Source organism: Sinocyclocheilus grahami, unplaced genomic scaffold, assembly GCF_001515645.1.
Source record: "Sinocyclocheilus grahami isolate Dianchi unplaced genomic scaffold, SAMN03320097.WGS_v1.1 scaffold227.1, whole genome shotgun sequence".
Taxonomy (NCBI): Eukaryota; Metazoa; Chordata; class Actinopteri; order Cypriniformes; family Cyprinidae; genus Sinocyclocheilus; species Sinocyclocheilus grahami.
Window position 1 is genome coordinate 317,787 of NW_015505406.1, and position 14,825 is coordinate 332,611.

At 37.5% G+C, this 14,825-nt stretch overlaps 1 pseudogene; it reads right to left on the minus strand.

The window, feature by feature from the left end:
- The window catches only part of LOC107597088 (serpin H1-like), a 25,745-nt pseudogene extending 13,078 nt beyond the window's left edge, over positions 1 to 12,667 (minus strand).
- Positions 12,668 to 14,825: the final 2,158 nt, after the last annotated feature.

The following is a 14,825-nucleotide window of genomic DNA, read 5'->3' on the forward strand; positions in this document are numbered from 1 at the left end:
ATACTGACCCATATATATATATATATATATATATGGGTCAGTATCACTGTAGGGTGCCTGTACATAAGTAACTAATTTTCATGATAACTTAACATAAAATGACTAGGAAAGGGTGTGTTATATTAGGCTAAGTTTTTATATTTATAGCAAAAGCATTACTTGGCTCTTTAAATACATTTTCTAGATTTTTTTAAATTTTGTGTAAGAGGATGCGTGTTATTTTGCTTTGTCCCATGCACTGCTCATTAAATTTGAATGATTAGAATATTGTCAATTTGGTAATAAAAACTATATTTTTATTTAATAAAAAAGAAGAGTTTGTCCATGTCCCTTGAATGGTTGTCCACCCTGTCATATTGGGGAATCTGCCCCTTTAAGAAAAGGCCATCCACTTTAGTGACATCAGTACAACAGATGTTTTTTTGTCTCTTCAGTGAATTTCAATGGCTGAAGTGAGTAAGTTGGTGACTTTTCAGTTGACAAATTTTCTTCATCTGAGTTTGCTTACTTGCTTTGCCAAAGCTTGTCCACCCTGTCGGCATAAAATATGCCAGAAGTGATTAGAATACAGTATTTTCAAAATATGTAAGTTTTAAATATACCAAATTCTCTTTAACAACCAGACTAAATATTTAGCTAGTCACAGTTTGTTGTAGCTAATATGCTATTTGAAGCTCAAAATGTCCACCCTGTCAGCCACTTAGACTCGATAGAGTGGACATAAACATTACAGGGTGGACATAGCGTTCATTTGTAGTTAATATTGCTAATAACTAAAATGAATGGGGGGGAGGGGTATATCAATGTGATTGAGGATGTAATTATATGATTTATTATTATTATAATATTTTTTAATAACCCTGTTTAGGAAAGGGACATCATACCTTTCAGAAAATACAATTTGCATCTTAATTTTGTAATGAAAACGTATTTAACAGTAATATATATGTCCTTGACAGGGTGGACATATCTTATGGTTTATGCTTTGAATAATTTATGCCCATAATTATCTAAAAAAAATGTGCGGGAGCTCAACTAATATGTTTCTATAGTACTTGAGTGTCTACTATTTATGATATGACATAAAGCAAATGGGAAATTAAAACCAAAATTTTTGAGTATTGTGAGGGCTGAAAGGCACTCTATGGTGATATATACATATTACATATTATACAGTATATATATATATATATATATATATATATATATAGTGCTGTCAAATGATTAATTCTTGATTAATCGTATCCAAAATAAAAGTTTTTGTTTACATAATATATGTGTGTGTACTGTGTATATTTATTATGCTTATATAAATACACACACATTCAAGTATATATATATATATATATTTTTTTTTTTTTCTCTCTCTCTCCCATATGTAACGTACTCTTCAGTTTGAATCGGAAGTCACAAAAAGTCATCTGTGTAGAAATTAGTAAAAACTAAATTTTCAATTTTATCATGAAAGTCACAAAAAAACATGCACCTTATACATAGAATAAAATATATGCATTCATAAAAAAGAGAGCAAGAAAAAAAGTCATTTTTGACCACAAAAAACATCCAAAAGGTCACAGGAGATTCCACTAAATAAAGAATAAAAAGTGAAATATTTCACAGATATGAGAGGACAGAAAAAGTAAAAGAAAAGAAGAAGACACGCATAAATTAAAAAGAGGTAAAGAGGGAATATGAGAGTTTGACAAAGAATGAGTGCAAGAGAAGAAAAGGGGCGAGACAGAAGATGAGCTATAGGGACTCTGACCAGCTAGAAATGAGAGCGAATGAGAGGGCAGACACAAAGATTGAGGTGGTGGATGAAGTGATGAATAAAGAAAGGGAGACGAAAGATGAGTGGGAGGAACCAGTGGACTCCGGGCAGGAGATAGATGAGCTGAGGTCAGACGCTGAGAGAGGGAGGATGGAGAGGTAACTGGAGAGAGAAAAGACGGATACGAAGAACCGGCAGGGAGACAGGGAAGAGACAAGGAAGGAGAAAGAAGACCGAGGTGAGCGAGGAAAGAGGAAAGCCAGCAGCATATGTCACAAAATCATACATCAAGTTCCAAAACACTTCACCTCCGTGATCCACGAGAAGAGCACTACGAAGGCGTGCTTGACATATCCACCCACCGCAAGAAACCAAAGAATCCAAATGTGCTTACCCACGAGCCAATCATACCAGACACGGTCTCATCCACTGAACTCAACAGCCCAAACAAGACCCCCCCCCCTGTCACTGTCACTCTCTGTCGTCCAAATCCAGATCTGTTCAGCAGTGCAGACAGAACCATCTGTGCTATTCTAAAAGTCCAGGCTGCTTCCTGTGGCCGAGCTGCTGGAGAGACTCTTGCCGAGCTTCTAACCCAGCATGGCATCTCTCTGAGGGCCCAGGTCTTGAAGGAGCACAAATGTTTGGGATGCCAGGAGAGTCATTAGTCTGTATGGGAAACACTTAGAGGGATCACAGGCATGCAATTATAGGATGACTTTCTGTTGAGGTCTGTATTGCACAACACCAACAGAGTACTGCAGCTGTGATGTTAAAACCCGGGAGATTAAATCACCATGAGGTTCCCTCAAGTTTTACTATGAGTTTTTAAAATGGGGTTTTTCAATTTATGAGAAAAACAAGGTCTGTGGTAAACAAACTGATGAAACTTGGACGTTTTGCTCTAGAACGTAAATTACACCCACCCATACAAAAAAACTGCACATTTACGTTAATTTCTTTGTGTTCATTTTAAAGTTACTACATTTACATGAATGTTTAGGGTGTGCGTGTGTGCAGTTTACTAATGTAAAAACTGTTTTCTATATATTTTTTTATTATTTATTGCTGTGATGGCAAAGCTGAATTTTCAACATCATTACTCCAGTCTTCAGTGTCACATGATCCTTCAGAAATTACACTAATATGCTGGTTTTGAAAACAGTGGTGTTGCTTAATATTTAAACGGTGATACTTTAACAATTACTTGATTTTTTCTTTGAAATAATTTTTTTTGTAATCATGTAAAAGTCTTATTAATTTCCTTCCAAAAAACTGTACAGACCCCAAACTTTTGAACTATACTGTAAATCTACAGTATAAGTGTTAGATAGTACTTATCATACTCACATGGCAGATCACATTAAATTAGGAACCTGCACTATATATAGGGACCAGAATATCATAGAAATGCCTAGCAGCCACCTAAAACACCAGCCTCGTTCAGACTGTCAGCCCAAATCCAATTTTTGTGCAAATCCAATTGAATCCAATCATATTTAGATAGTCTGAACAGCAACGAACTACATTAAATCAGATTTTTGCAAATCTGTTTCGAACTACATTCATTTGTGGTTTGGAATCCTATTCAAATCGCATTCCTGGAAATCCTTTCAATCTGACTGCTCAGATCAGATTTAGCGAAGCTTTTTCACATTCTCACACCACATAAAACGTAAACAGTTGTGATACACTGTGTGGACAGTTAGTCGTCTAGATTGGATTCCAATCGGATATGCACAAAATCAGATTTGAACTGACAGTCTGAACGAGGCTTAAGAGAACTCAAGGAAGCAATGCCCTGTCAGCCAAACACAGACAAGCAATAAAATCTAGTTTGAATTCAAATAGTGCTTTTGCCACCTAAAATGTGATTAAATATGGTTTAAAATGGACCAAAATTAACATGACATACCAAATATTTAGTGAATTTAAAGGGGCCATATGATGTTGCTAAAAAGGACAGCTTTTGTGTATTTGGTGTAATGAAATGTGTTTATGCGGTTTAAAGTTCAAAAAACACATTATTTTCCACATACTGTACATTATTGTTTCTCCTCTATGCCCCGCCTTTCTGAAACGCGTTGATTTTTACAAAGCTCATCGGTCTGAAAAGCGAGGTGTGCTGTGATTGGCCATCTATCCAGTGTGTTGTGATTGGCCGAATACCTCAAGCGTGTGACGGAAATGTTATGCAGAAGCGTATATCGTTCTCTTCTGGAAGGCCAAACAAAGTAGTTTCGCTTTCACAACGAAGCACACAGCGCCTTCACGTCATGTCGGCGGCAGCAACAATACTACAGCGAGATTAAAAGTTACACCTTCTTTCTTTGCGTGAACATTTGGGCGGTGTTATGCAAATCTCCCCACATAGTGAGGTAGATATGTGGGGGCGTGTTAGAACGAGCTGTTTTAGGTAGGTGTGGCTGACTCTGAACTTTTATAAAGAATATCTCTTTGGATTTGAGACTTTAGTCTTTGCAACTTTACAGATCTTCTTTATGCACCAAGAGCTTGTAACACTTCAAAGAGAAAGGAAAAATTTTAATCGCATCATATGACCCCTTTAAAGTACATACTCATCAAAAGATAAAATCTTGCCCTTTTTATGATTAAAAAACTGCACCTTGATTACAGGTCAACAAAGCAACATTCTCAGCCTGCTGGTGTTCAAAAAGAGAGCAGCACAAGAAGGCAATGGAAGTACTTACAATGCACATCTGAGGAATGTTTTAAAGAATAAAGACCATAGCTCAGTGTCCTAAGACACATAAAACCGCATTCCAAAGCCTGACTGCAATTTCAGTGCAAACACAATTTCCATTAAAAGGAAAATAGCTTTCCCACTGAATGAGAATAATCTATGACCTATGGTTCGTTCTCATTATGCTAATGTCATATCTGGATATCTTCCATTAGCTTTCTAAATGAGTCTTATCTACATTGTATGTTAAGAATATTTATCTATAACGTAATGTTTTCAAATTGTATTTCACACACTCATAACGGCCGTGTAAGAAGTGATATGTACAATATTTAGACTATTACCTGTAGATTGACCATGCTGCTTATCTTGGTTCTCGTGCCATACTTGTGGAGTTCAGTTTCTCCAACCACTTCTCCACCCGATCCGGGGTCAGCAGATGGTCCAGCCGAGCCAAACTCTCCACATGGAAGGGCAAAAGCAGCACCATGCTGGCCTTCCCTTCCCACAGACCCAGTTCCAACACCAGTACCATGTTCTCCATGTCCTCATAGTGACGGTATACACCTGGGAAAACAAACATTTGGTAGTTTGGATGTCTTTATTGTGTATTTCAATGACAAATGACTGGTGGAACTTACCTGATCTGTGCATCATGGGAACTTTGGTGTATTTTGTACCTAAGAAGCTACACAAATCTTGGTTTTCATGGTAAAAGCCTCAATCCCAAAATCCTACAAACAGAAAAATCCACAAAAAACACATGTGGACAGTGAATAGATGAACATGACCCGGACAAGCATTTTAACATTTTGACGCAAACTATTAGAACACATCGGGTACAATTATCTTACGGACAGACTGTTTGGATTTGACATACATTGAGGCTTTGATGAGTCAAACCATACAAATGAATATTACAGACAGCATGCCAGAAAAAGAACCAAAAATAAAAGAAAAGGCGAGAAGAGGGGAGCAGGGGAGGCAGAGGCATAGGACATATTATTACAGCCCATTACACCCATTAAATTTAGTGACAAAGATGAGATTCGATAAAGAGACTATTAGCAGTATTACAGTCACATGTTCTTTTCCACAGTCTTTTCACCTTATTGGATTAGTCAAGGGAAAGATAAAGAATGAGAGCAAAAGGAAGCGCGAAAGAAGCAGTATCAAGTCAAATCAAATACTAAGGATGATTGCAAGACAATATGGGGTTAAGCCAGGCCGTGTTATTGTATTTCGCGGCACCAGAAGCAGTATACTGCTCTTGAACAGGAGAGAAGAGACACATAAGACATTCGACGGCCTCTGCAACTCAATTTGAACCTTGCCACATGTTATTTGGACCTTCACTGGCCCCAAAAAGTATTACAATTAAGAAACACTTAAAATGTCTGAATCTCATTGTGTCAGATACAAAATGTTACAGTGTCACCTGCCAAAATTAATCTAGAATTTCTTTCTTTCTAAGTTTTTTATCCATTTTTACAATTTTAAACAACAGGTCCCAAGGACATTTTTAGCGAATGTGTTCACTAAAAATGTGTCACACAGGTGTCCTAGCTGAGTTACCATCGGCACATTTTATTAAATTAATTGCGAACATGGACATTAAAGCTACTTTTAGAGTATGCACCACATTCATGCTTTCATATTCAATTAAATGCTGTTCTTTTGAGCTTTCAAAGAATCCTGAAAAAGAAAATGTATCATGCTGTTGTTGCTGTTTTTAACATTGACAATGCTAAGAAATGTTACTTGAGAACTAAACCTGCATATTAGAATGATTTCTGAAGGATCATGTGACACTGAAAATTCAGCTTTGTTATCACAGGAATAAAAAAACAGTGTGCTTGTGCTATTTTTCTTTAAATAAATGCAACTTGATTGATATTTCTTATCTGATGCAATGGCATTCATACATCTTTAAATGTGGCTTATGTGTTCAAAATATCTTTTCGGGGTTGTTGAATATTTTACCGGCATTAGAAGGATCTCTAGATCCTTTTTAATTTGGTGCTAAGTTTTTCACTTTCTCATCAAAGTCACCTGATCGCACTTCTGTATTTATAGCTGCAGTTTATCCAGGCCTTAGTTTTGCTGTGCCTTAAAAAGGAATGTGCCACCCAAGATGAAATATCCATAATCACCTTTAAACACTCCTGGTCCCAAAACCACTGCTTTCAGCATTAAAACATCCTCCTCGTGAGGAATTCAAAACATATTCCTTACGTATAATTAGGAATACCATTAACAAAACCAGAAAATAAACAAAACAAAGAGATAGAAACTAGGGTAGAATTCCTCTTTAAAGAAAAGAGTCTCATTTCATAAACCCGAAAAAAGTCGCTCTACTGTCATTTATTATGAGAAACACCTGATCCTGTGTAGGGAAAGCAAACCTCTCCATTCGGCCACGTGCCAAGCTTTGCATGCGCCTCAATGGTATGCTAGCAGTTCCCTTTAAGCTTGTGAACACAAGCCAAGAGCCAGAGCAGTTGGATTTCAATAATTATACAGGGGGATGAAATTTGATCAGCCTAAAGTTCAAAACACATGGCATGGTATCTGTCAGTTATTATGGGGTGGCAAAGCTCTTGGAACTGCGAACGTTAAAAGGGGAATTCTGCCATGCGAGTTTCTGAAATGCCACACAAGGATTCTTGTCACTGCGGTCTTGGCTGGCAATCAAAAGAAAGAAAACATCCTGGGAGATTCTGTGACTGAAAAAGAGAGAAACAGAATGACCCAACGAGCATTCGCAAGAGAGAGACACTCATACCTTCTTCATTAATTACAGAGCATAAAGACAATGCAGCTATTGTGTGGTTTTGCATCTTGAAGGCTCTCTCATGCCCATTTTCAGTAATAACCGAGCCACAAACAATAAAGCTAAAACGCTATGAATTATCTCTCGCCGGATCCTTTGGTGCTCGGAGCAGGGCTGCTGTGGGGGGTTAAGTGTGTGTGGTTGTTTTTGGGGTTTGCTGTATAGAGCACAAAGGCTGAGGTAATGAGCTAGTGTGGCGTCTGCCACCATAAAACACCAAGAATCGGCCTACATTAACCTTTTTCTTCCCCTCTCTCTCTCTTTCTCCCTTTAAAGCCTTTGACCATTCCCTCAAAATACTCTTATCTTTCACCTCTGTCTTTGCTTCACTCCACACCTGTGGCTCTCCATTTGCCCCCTGATGTGAGCTCCAATCCAGTTCTTCATGGTGCCTGGCTATTTATTTCAGCGTACCTGGAATTATGAATTGTACATGCACCAGAGGACTGTAGCCAAGCCTGCTATAGTCATTCCAGACAGGAATATCATCAAAAAAGTACTGTCTTTTTTTTTTAGAATACTGTATCTTAAAGATAATTGAGTAAAATCCAATTAAGCTTCACACATTTTTATTGGAAAGGGCTTAAAACAATATTTCTGATACTTGTTCAATGAACCATAAACAATTTTTGCACATGGACATGTGGAACAGCTTGTAGGCAGTAGGCAATTAAGGTCACAGTTATAATAACTTAGGACATTAAAGAGAGAGACCTTTCTACTGGCTCTGAAAAACACCAGAAGAAAGGAACCCATGTTTCCTGCTCACCTGCATGAACATGCCATTGTCCTGCTGCAGGGAGGCATGAGGACTGCAGATGTAGCCAGAGCAATGAACTGCAATGGCTGCAATGGCTGCAATGTAAGACGCCTGAGACAGTGCTACAGGGAGATAGGAAGGACAGCTGATTGTCCTTGGAGTGGAAAACCACATATAACCATGTGTCCCCTCAGACCTGTTCAAGAAATTTCAAGTGCTTTGGTAAAAGAGTGGAGTAACATCTCACAGCAAGAACTGGCTGTTCATAAGGATGAGATGCACTGTAGTGCTTAAAGCTTTTAATATATGGAAATAAAATTAGTTGAAAGTGAGAGGACATGTACTGTATACACATACATATATATAAACACATATATAGATACAGTATTATAACTACTTATATTATTACTGTTATAAATAAAGTAAATGATCTGCATAAGGCCGGTGTAATTTTAAACACTTTTTCCTATAAAACATTTGTAACTTACTCCTTAAAAATGCTAATTATAATTTTTTTTTAAAAGCTACAATCCAAATACACTTGGCTCAAAAGTCTGAAGCAGGCACATGCATGATTGAACAGATTTCAGGAGAACAGAGAAAACTGCTCTCAGATTAACACCAAGAGTAAAAGTCCACAAACGACCCATCAGAGAGACAATGAAAAAGCTTCGGACAAAGTTAATATTACACTGGCGTCTAAATGAATTACTATAGAACCCTGAAGCGGTGCGACTACTGACTGCCTTTAAATTATAAATCCAAACTATGAATTCAATTTTCATAATCTCATTCACAGGGCTCAATCTATTGTTTGATCTAATTTGTATATTTCATCGACTGAATTAATGAACTGCCACCGACTCCCGCTTCTTGCTTGCGAACGGGAAAAAAAAAATGTAATTAAGTCAAAACATAAAACAAAAGAAATTAATTAGATTGCTTATCAGCCTAAAATCAATCCAAACTTTATTTCCTGTTGCGTTTGGTAGTAGAGAGAAGCTCTCCTCCTACCGCTCCGTTCCCATCGCTCTGTGTTTAAAATAGGATCAAAGCACCTGCCAGTATTACTCAGACAAAGAAATCGATGAGTAGAACAAGACCTCAGCATGTGGGTGAGACAATGCACGAAAAGAGAGACAGAACTCCAGTGAAGTAGAACAGCATATAGCACCGGCATGTTAAAAACTCATTTTAAGCCCTTCAAGCATATTTAACGTCTCTTCTTGGAAGTGACAAGAAACTTAAGTATTGTTGAACTGTCTCTGATTTGACTAAACATGGTACTGCATGTACTGCATGGCTTTTGTGCAAAAACAATATTACTATTACAGCTCAATAATAATAAGACAAGAAAACTACCCTCTCTTGAGCATGTCAAAATTTTTTCCTTTCAGTTTAAAATGCCTGTATATGGGTTCAGGGTTAAAAATACTAAATCAATGCCTTGGCCTAATAGTTACCATGCAAGCTTTTACACATTGAACCATTGTGCTCATATGATTGACACAAATTTTTATCGACTCGCATGGAGAATGCATGAACTGATAAAAATGCATACTTTGAATGCACTATAGGTTTCTTTGGATAAGAGTGTCTGAGAAATGCATACATATCGACCAAAAAAATATATATATTCTGTGCATATTATGCACATTTCTGCATGCATGTATTTGAATAACCATATTTATTTCAGAGATGAAAAGACAATGCCATTCACAGACTGCAAAGTGATAGTCATGTAACAATAATGCAGTACACAGTTCATTGTTGCATAATGCATACAGATTCATATAATTTTTAATAGCAGGCAGTATACAGCATATACTGCACTGTATGCAGTTAGCAGAATAGTATTGTATGAAGAACATAGCCACTCACTGGAGGGCAGGAGATGCAGACGATCATTACTAAATTATTTAAGATGACACACCACCTCTCCCGGGAAGATACATTGGCTCTTCTGGAGATGGTTTGTCATCAACCTTGCAGGCTGGTCGTGAAGGAGAATGCATGAAGTACTGATGTCTGATTTATAAAAGAATCATTCTTTTGAACCGATGCTTTTATTAAATACTTTATTCAGACTGATTCACAGAGCGTAAATCACTTGAATGTAGTTTGGAAACTGTAATGAAAACTGTATTGAAATAATGAATCATTTATTTTCTTCCAACCAATTTGTTCACTAAACGCCAGTTCGCTAAAATAAATCAGACTTCGCTGCACGAACGGAAACAGGTGTATTTGCTACACCAACATAAATCACTACAATCACACACACACGTATGCTTTGCACATGCACCCCCTAAAGTGTGATTCCTTATCCTCCAAGCAAATTTTCACCTTCAGCATCAGTCGTGCAACTGCTTATAGTTCATTTATCAAGCAGCAGCACAATCTGTACTAGCTAATTCTCCAGCACACAAGAGAGAGGGAGCCCAGCGGTGCTATTACCACTCTGTCTGATCCTGTTTGGCTCAAATATCACTTCTTGCGTTTTTTTTAGATACAGTATGAGCTGATAACTGTATTAACTCACCGATGACCTTGGAATTGGTAATGAAACTGGAACTGAGAAAAACTAAAAGTATTGTGTGAGTTTTTAAAATGGTTAATAGTTGCCTTAAATTATTTGAGCTGCATTAGATGAATTAGTTGTTAATCAAAAATAAATAAGAAAAACAAATAAGGGTGGGGATTTTGATTAATCCCATTGACTTTTTTGAATCAGTTCACCAAAAAGATTTGTTCATTGAATCTTTTTGCATGTTGCATCATTATGCGAGTGAGTCATTTGAGTAAAGACTCAATGACTCACTCAACATGGCAGTCACTTTTTTGTGTGTGTGCTGAACAAATAAGTGCTTTTGAACAAATCAGTTGAATAAATGATTCAGTGACTCACAAATATGTTGCATTCCACTTAGCATTTTAATGTCCTTCCCTCACTTACTTCCCTGCATCTCGTTTAATCGGATGTATGTCATTGATTATGTTACACAATATATGTATAGGTATGCTTGGGCTGTTTAAATATTGAAAAGAAAATGCATATATCATAGAGTTGTTTGGTGTGGGGTAAATTAAGCGCGATCTACGGCGACGTCACAGTCGTATTGCATTGTGGTTTATGGAGCTGTGTACATATGAAGTAGACTCAGTCAAAATCGAGGGGTCAAGGGTCTGCCCATATAAACTTCCCTAGTCCACTTCACAAAGTGAAACGCACTTCAAAATAGCAGCGGGGATTCCCTCAAGGGGAAGTGCTTAGGGAAGTTCAGAAGTGTGTGTCTAAAAGAGAAGTGGAACGCAGCCATACAAGCAGGCTCTTGTTTCATTCCTGAAACAAATCAATTGAATCAATAATTCAAATCCCACTTGAATTCATGATTTAAATCCCAGTGCTGTTAGAATTTACACTAGTGCTCTTGTCTAACGTCTATCTGCCTAACTGATTACAGAACTAGAATTAACCACTAATATAATCTTTACAATGCACATGTCTACAAAGCTCTCATGTCTACAATTCATTCAAAAACACTGATTAACTCACGAACAAAGCATCACTAAGAACTCAAATGATAGAAAATAATAGTATTCACTTTCCACAGGCCATTTAAGTAAAGTCAGGTTTTACAGTGCATCAGCGAAGGATGAGACCATGAATTTTGTAATGCCGTCTGGCTAAAGTCCAAACACATAATGGACCATAAAACTTCAAGATTAGACACAACTATCCTGATCCCCTAAGTACAGTAGACAAGCCACACCTTTTTAACTGTGTCTAATGGCTGTTCCTAAAGCATGTTATTCACAGAAGCTTTTTAGTCTGTCTTTGTGATATGTCCTGTTATAGGTTATTTGCACTCAGTGATTAAAATAACTTTCCTTAACCTCATTATGTAACTCAACACAATATAATATTAGAATATAATTGTGTTCTTTTAGCATTACCAACGTATTCTTTCTTCTCACCTCTAAAGTGCAGTGCATTGGCCAGGATCATGGCTCCAGGTTTGGTCTCCAGTGCCAGTTCCAGATCTGCTGTCTCTTCTCCATCCATCCCACTTTTAGCCCAGGACTGGAGCTTCTCCATATCAGTCTGTTTCTGTGCATCCTCCAGGGCCACATGCTGCAACCCAAAGTGGGTCTGGAGCTTCTCCAGAAAGCTCTTCTCCAGTTTTGCGACTTGTTTGGAAAACAGTGCGGAGGAATTGTGCAATGTGTAGCTGGTTCCATTAGCTTCACGCACAGATTTCAGTGCCTTGGTCAAAGATTCTCCAACGGCCTTATCGTGTTTGGTGATCCGCAGGAGATCATGATACTGGCCTGCTGTGGATCCTTTAGCTCCACCCTCTAGAGCCAGCAGGGAGTTGGCCAACAGAAGTGTGGAGATGAAGGTATTGGTCTGGGAACCATCGATGCGGAGCGACCTATACAGCTGCAGCCCCAGGCTCCAGGTGGGGTGATGTAAGCTGGAGATTTCTGGCTGAGGCGAGCTTTGAACTGTCTGTTCCTGTGGAGCAGATGATCAGATGCTCTGCAGAGCCAACACTAGTAGAAACAGGAGAGGAACAGGAGAAATGGGCACCATTGCAGGACTGGAGAGAAAAGAGAGAGAAATGTTAATATATCATTCCACAAATTCTAAGTAGAGTCAACATGAAAATTAAACTGATTCCAGTTTATATTTTAGATAATTGCCGCACCAAATTCAAAAGAATAAAATGTTTATCTTCTTGCTCCACCTCTGAAATTACTTTCTTTTCGACTGATGTCAAACACTTTGATTTTTCCAAATACTTAAAGGTGCTGTATGTAACATTGACGGCTAGCAGTTAAAATGAGTTCTGCAGTCCAAATTCAAAATATTGGAGAGCGTTGTTTCTCTCGCACCCTCCTCTTCAGACTTGATGCTACGGACGGCGACAAGACTTGCACTGTAAGTTGGTGAGTGGGGCTTTTTTTTTGAGGTGGAGTAGAATCTGCAATCTCTGACCCCATTTATTTGCTAGCTTCCATGGCTGCAAGACACTGAGTTTTCCACCAACTAGTAACTGGTGGTGTTGAAATACAATTAGGTAAATAGGCAGTGGGCGGAATCACACAGACCAAAACAAAAACAGACATTCTGACATGAAACACACATTTCAGTGTTGAATAAATGGCTGCATCATATTGGAGAAACAAATATTTCAACTTAGCATGTTTCTTAAATATCTACAAACATATGCCTTTTTATGCTTTTGTACAGTCAAAAAATTACATTTCCTATTATTCTGGTATGTAACACCAACTTTTCATAATTCTATTAAACATTCAATGGATATAAAACAGTCCCATTTTAGCACACACTTTTACTGCATCTACCTTTACAAATACTAATTGATGTTTAAGTACTGAACCCTGAGGATGGATTATGGTCCTGTAAGGCTTCAGGACACCAGCCTCTTGGAGACTCTCCAAAATTGTTTGATTTTAATTTATTGTATTTAATTATATTACTGGTATCCATTCAAGTACGGTTTCCCTATCTATATCAGTTTTACATTAGCAGTGCCTTCAGGAGCCTCGGCTCAAGGCCCCGGGGTCCAAGCCACAACCCATCTCATAGAACAACAATATTTTAAAAGGAAAAATCAAATGATTCTCAGCTGCCTTTAAAAACGACTGTGGTTGTTAAAACTGTTATGTTAGTGTTTATGTCATAACACTGAATGAGAATGTATTTACATTTTACAGTAGTAACAACCAGTGTTGGGGGTAACTCATTACAAGTAATGCAAGGTACGTAATAAGATTACTTTTTTCAAGTAACTAGTAAAGTAGCGCATTACTTTTTAATTTACAAGAGAATATCTGAGTTACTTTTTCAAATAAGTAACGCAAGTTACTTTTTTTCTCCAATTTATTGACTGACAGCTCTCCTGTCCCCATGTTGAGAGAAATCAGAAGATGTTACTGTAGTTCTAAAATAAATATGAATATGCATTAATTCATCTCACTCACACACAAAAAACACAGATTCAGTATTCCTCAAAATGAATAAAAATAATGCAACTCAGAATATGACGCAAACCTGCAATAATTAAATGTTAAACAACACAAATATCCTTTATGTATTTAATCCTATTCTATAAAGCAATGTCTTTGCTTCTGAGCTTCGATGATTCAGTTCAACCGTACTAATAAGCACAAATTACTCTAGACAACATTTGTGTGTCTTTGTTTATTGCTGAAGTGTGTTGAAATGTCTTCTTCTGCATTCTACTGTACGGACGTAAATGTACTTTCCCTTCAGCCTGAGGCTTATTCACTTCACTTTTGGTGTGAAAAGGCTTTTATATTTGCCAAAAATATAACTTTTTTATTTTAAAAACAAACAAGCAAGCCCTGTCCAGATTTTAAAAGTAACGCAAAGTAACGTAACGCATTACTTTCCATAAAAAGTAACTAAGTACCGCAAATCGTTACTTTTTTTATGGAGTAACGCAATATTGTAATGCATTACTTTTAAAAGTAACTTTCCCCAACACTGTTAACAACTGTAGTAGACAAGGTATTCTGGCGGAAAACAATGTTACCATGGTATTTTTTTTATAAAGCTCCCTCTTCTAACTCTCTAATCCCGAATCAAAATCATTTTGCTAGGGGGTGAATGCACTAGATGTGATGCGTGAGACCTCTGACAGCTTTAGATTCAAAAAGCATATGTACAGCATGTTGCGCTGCTGACAGGGCATTAAACAGTGAC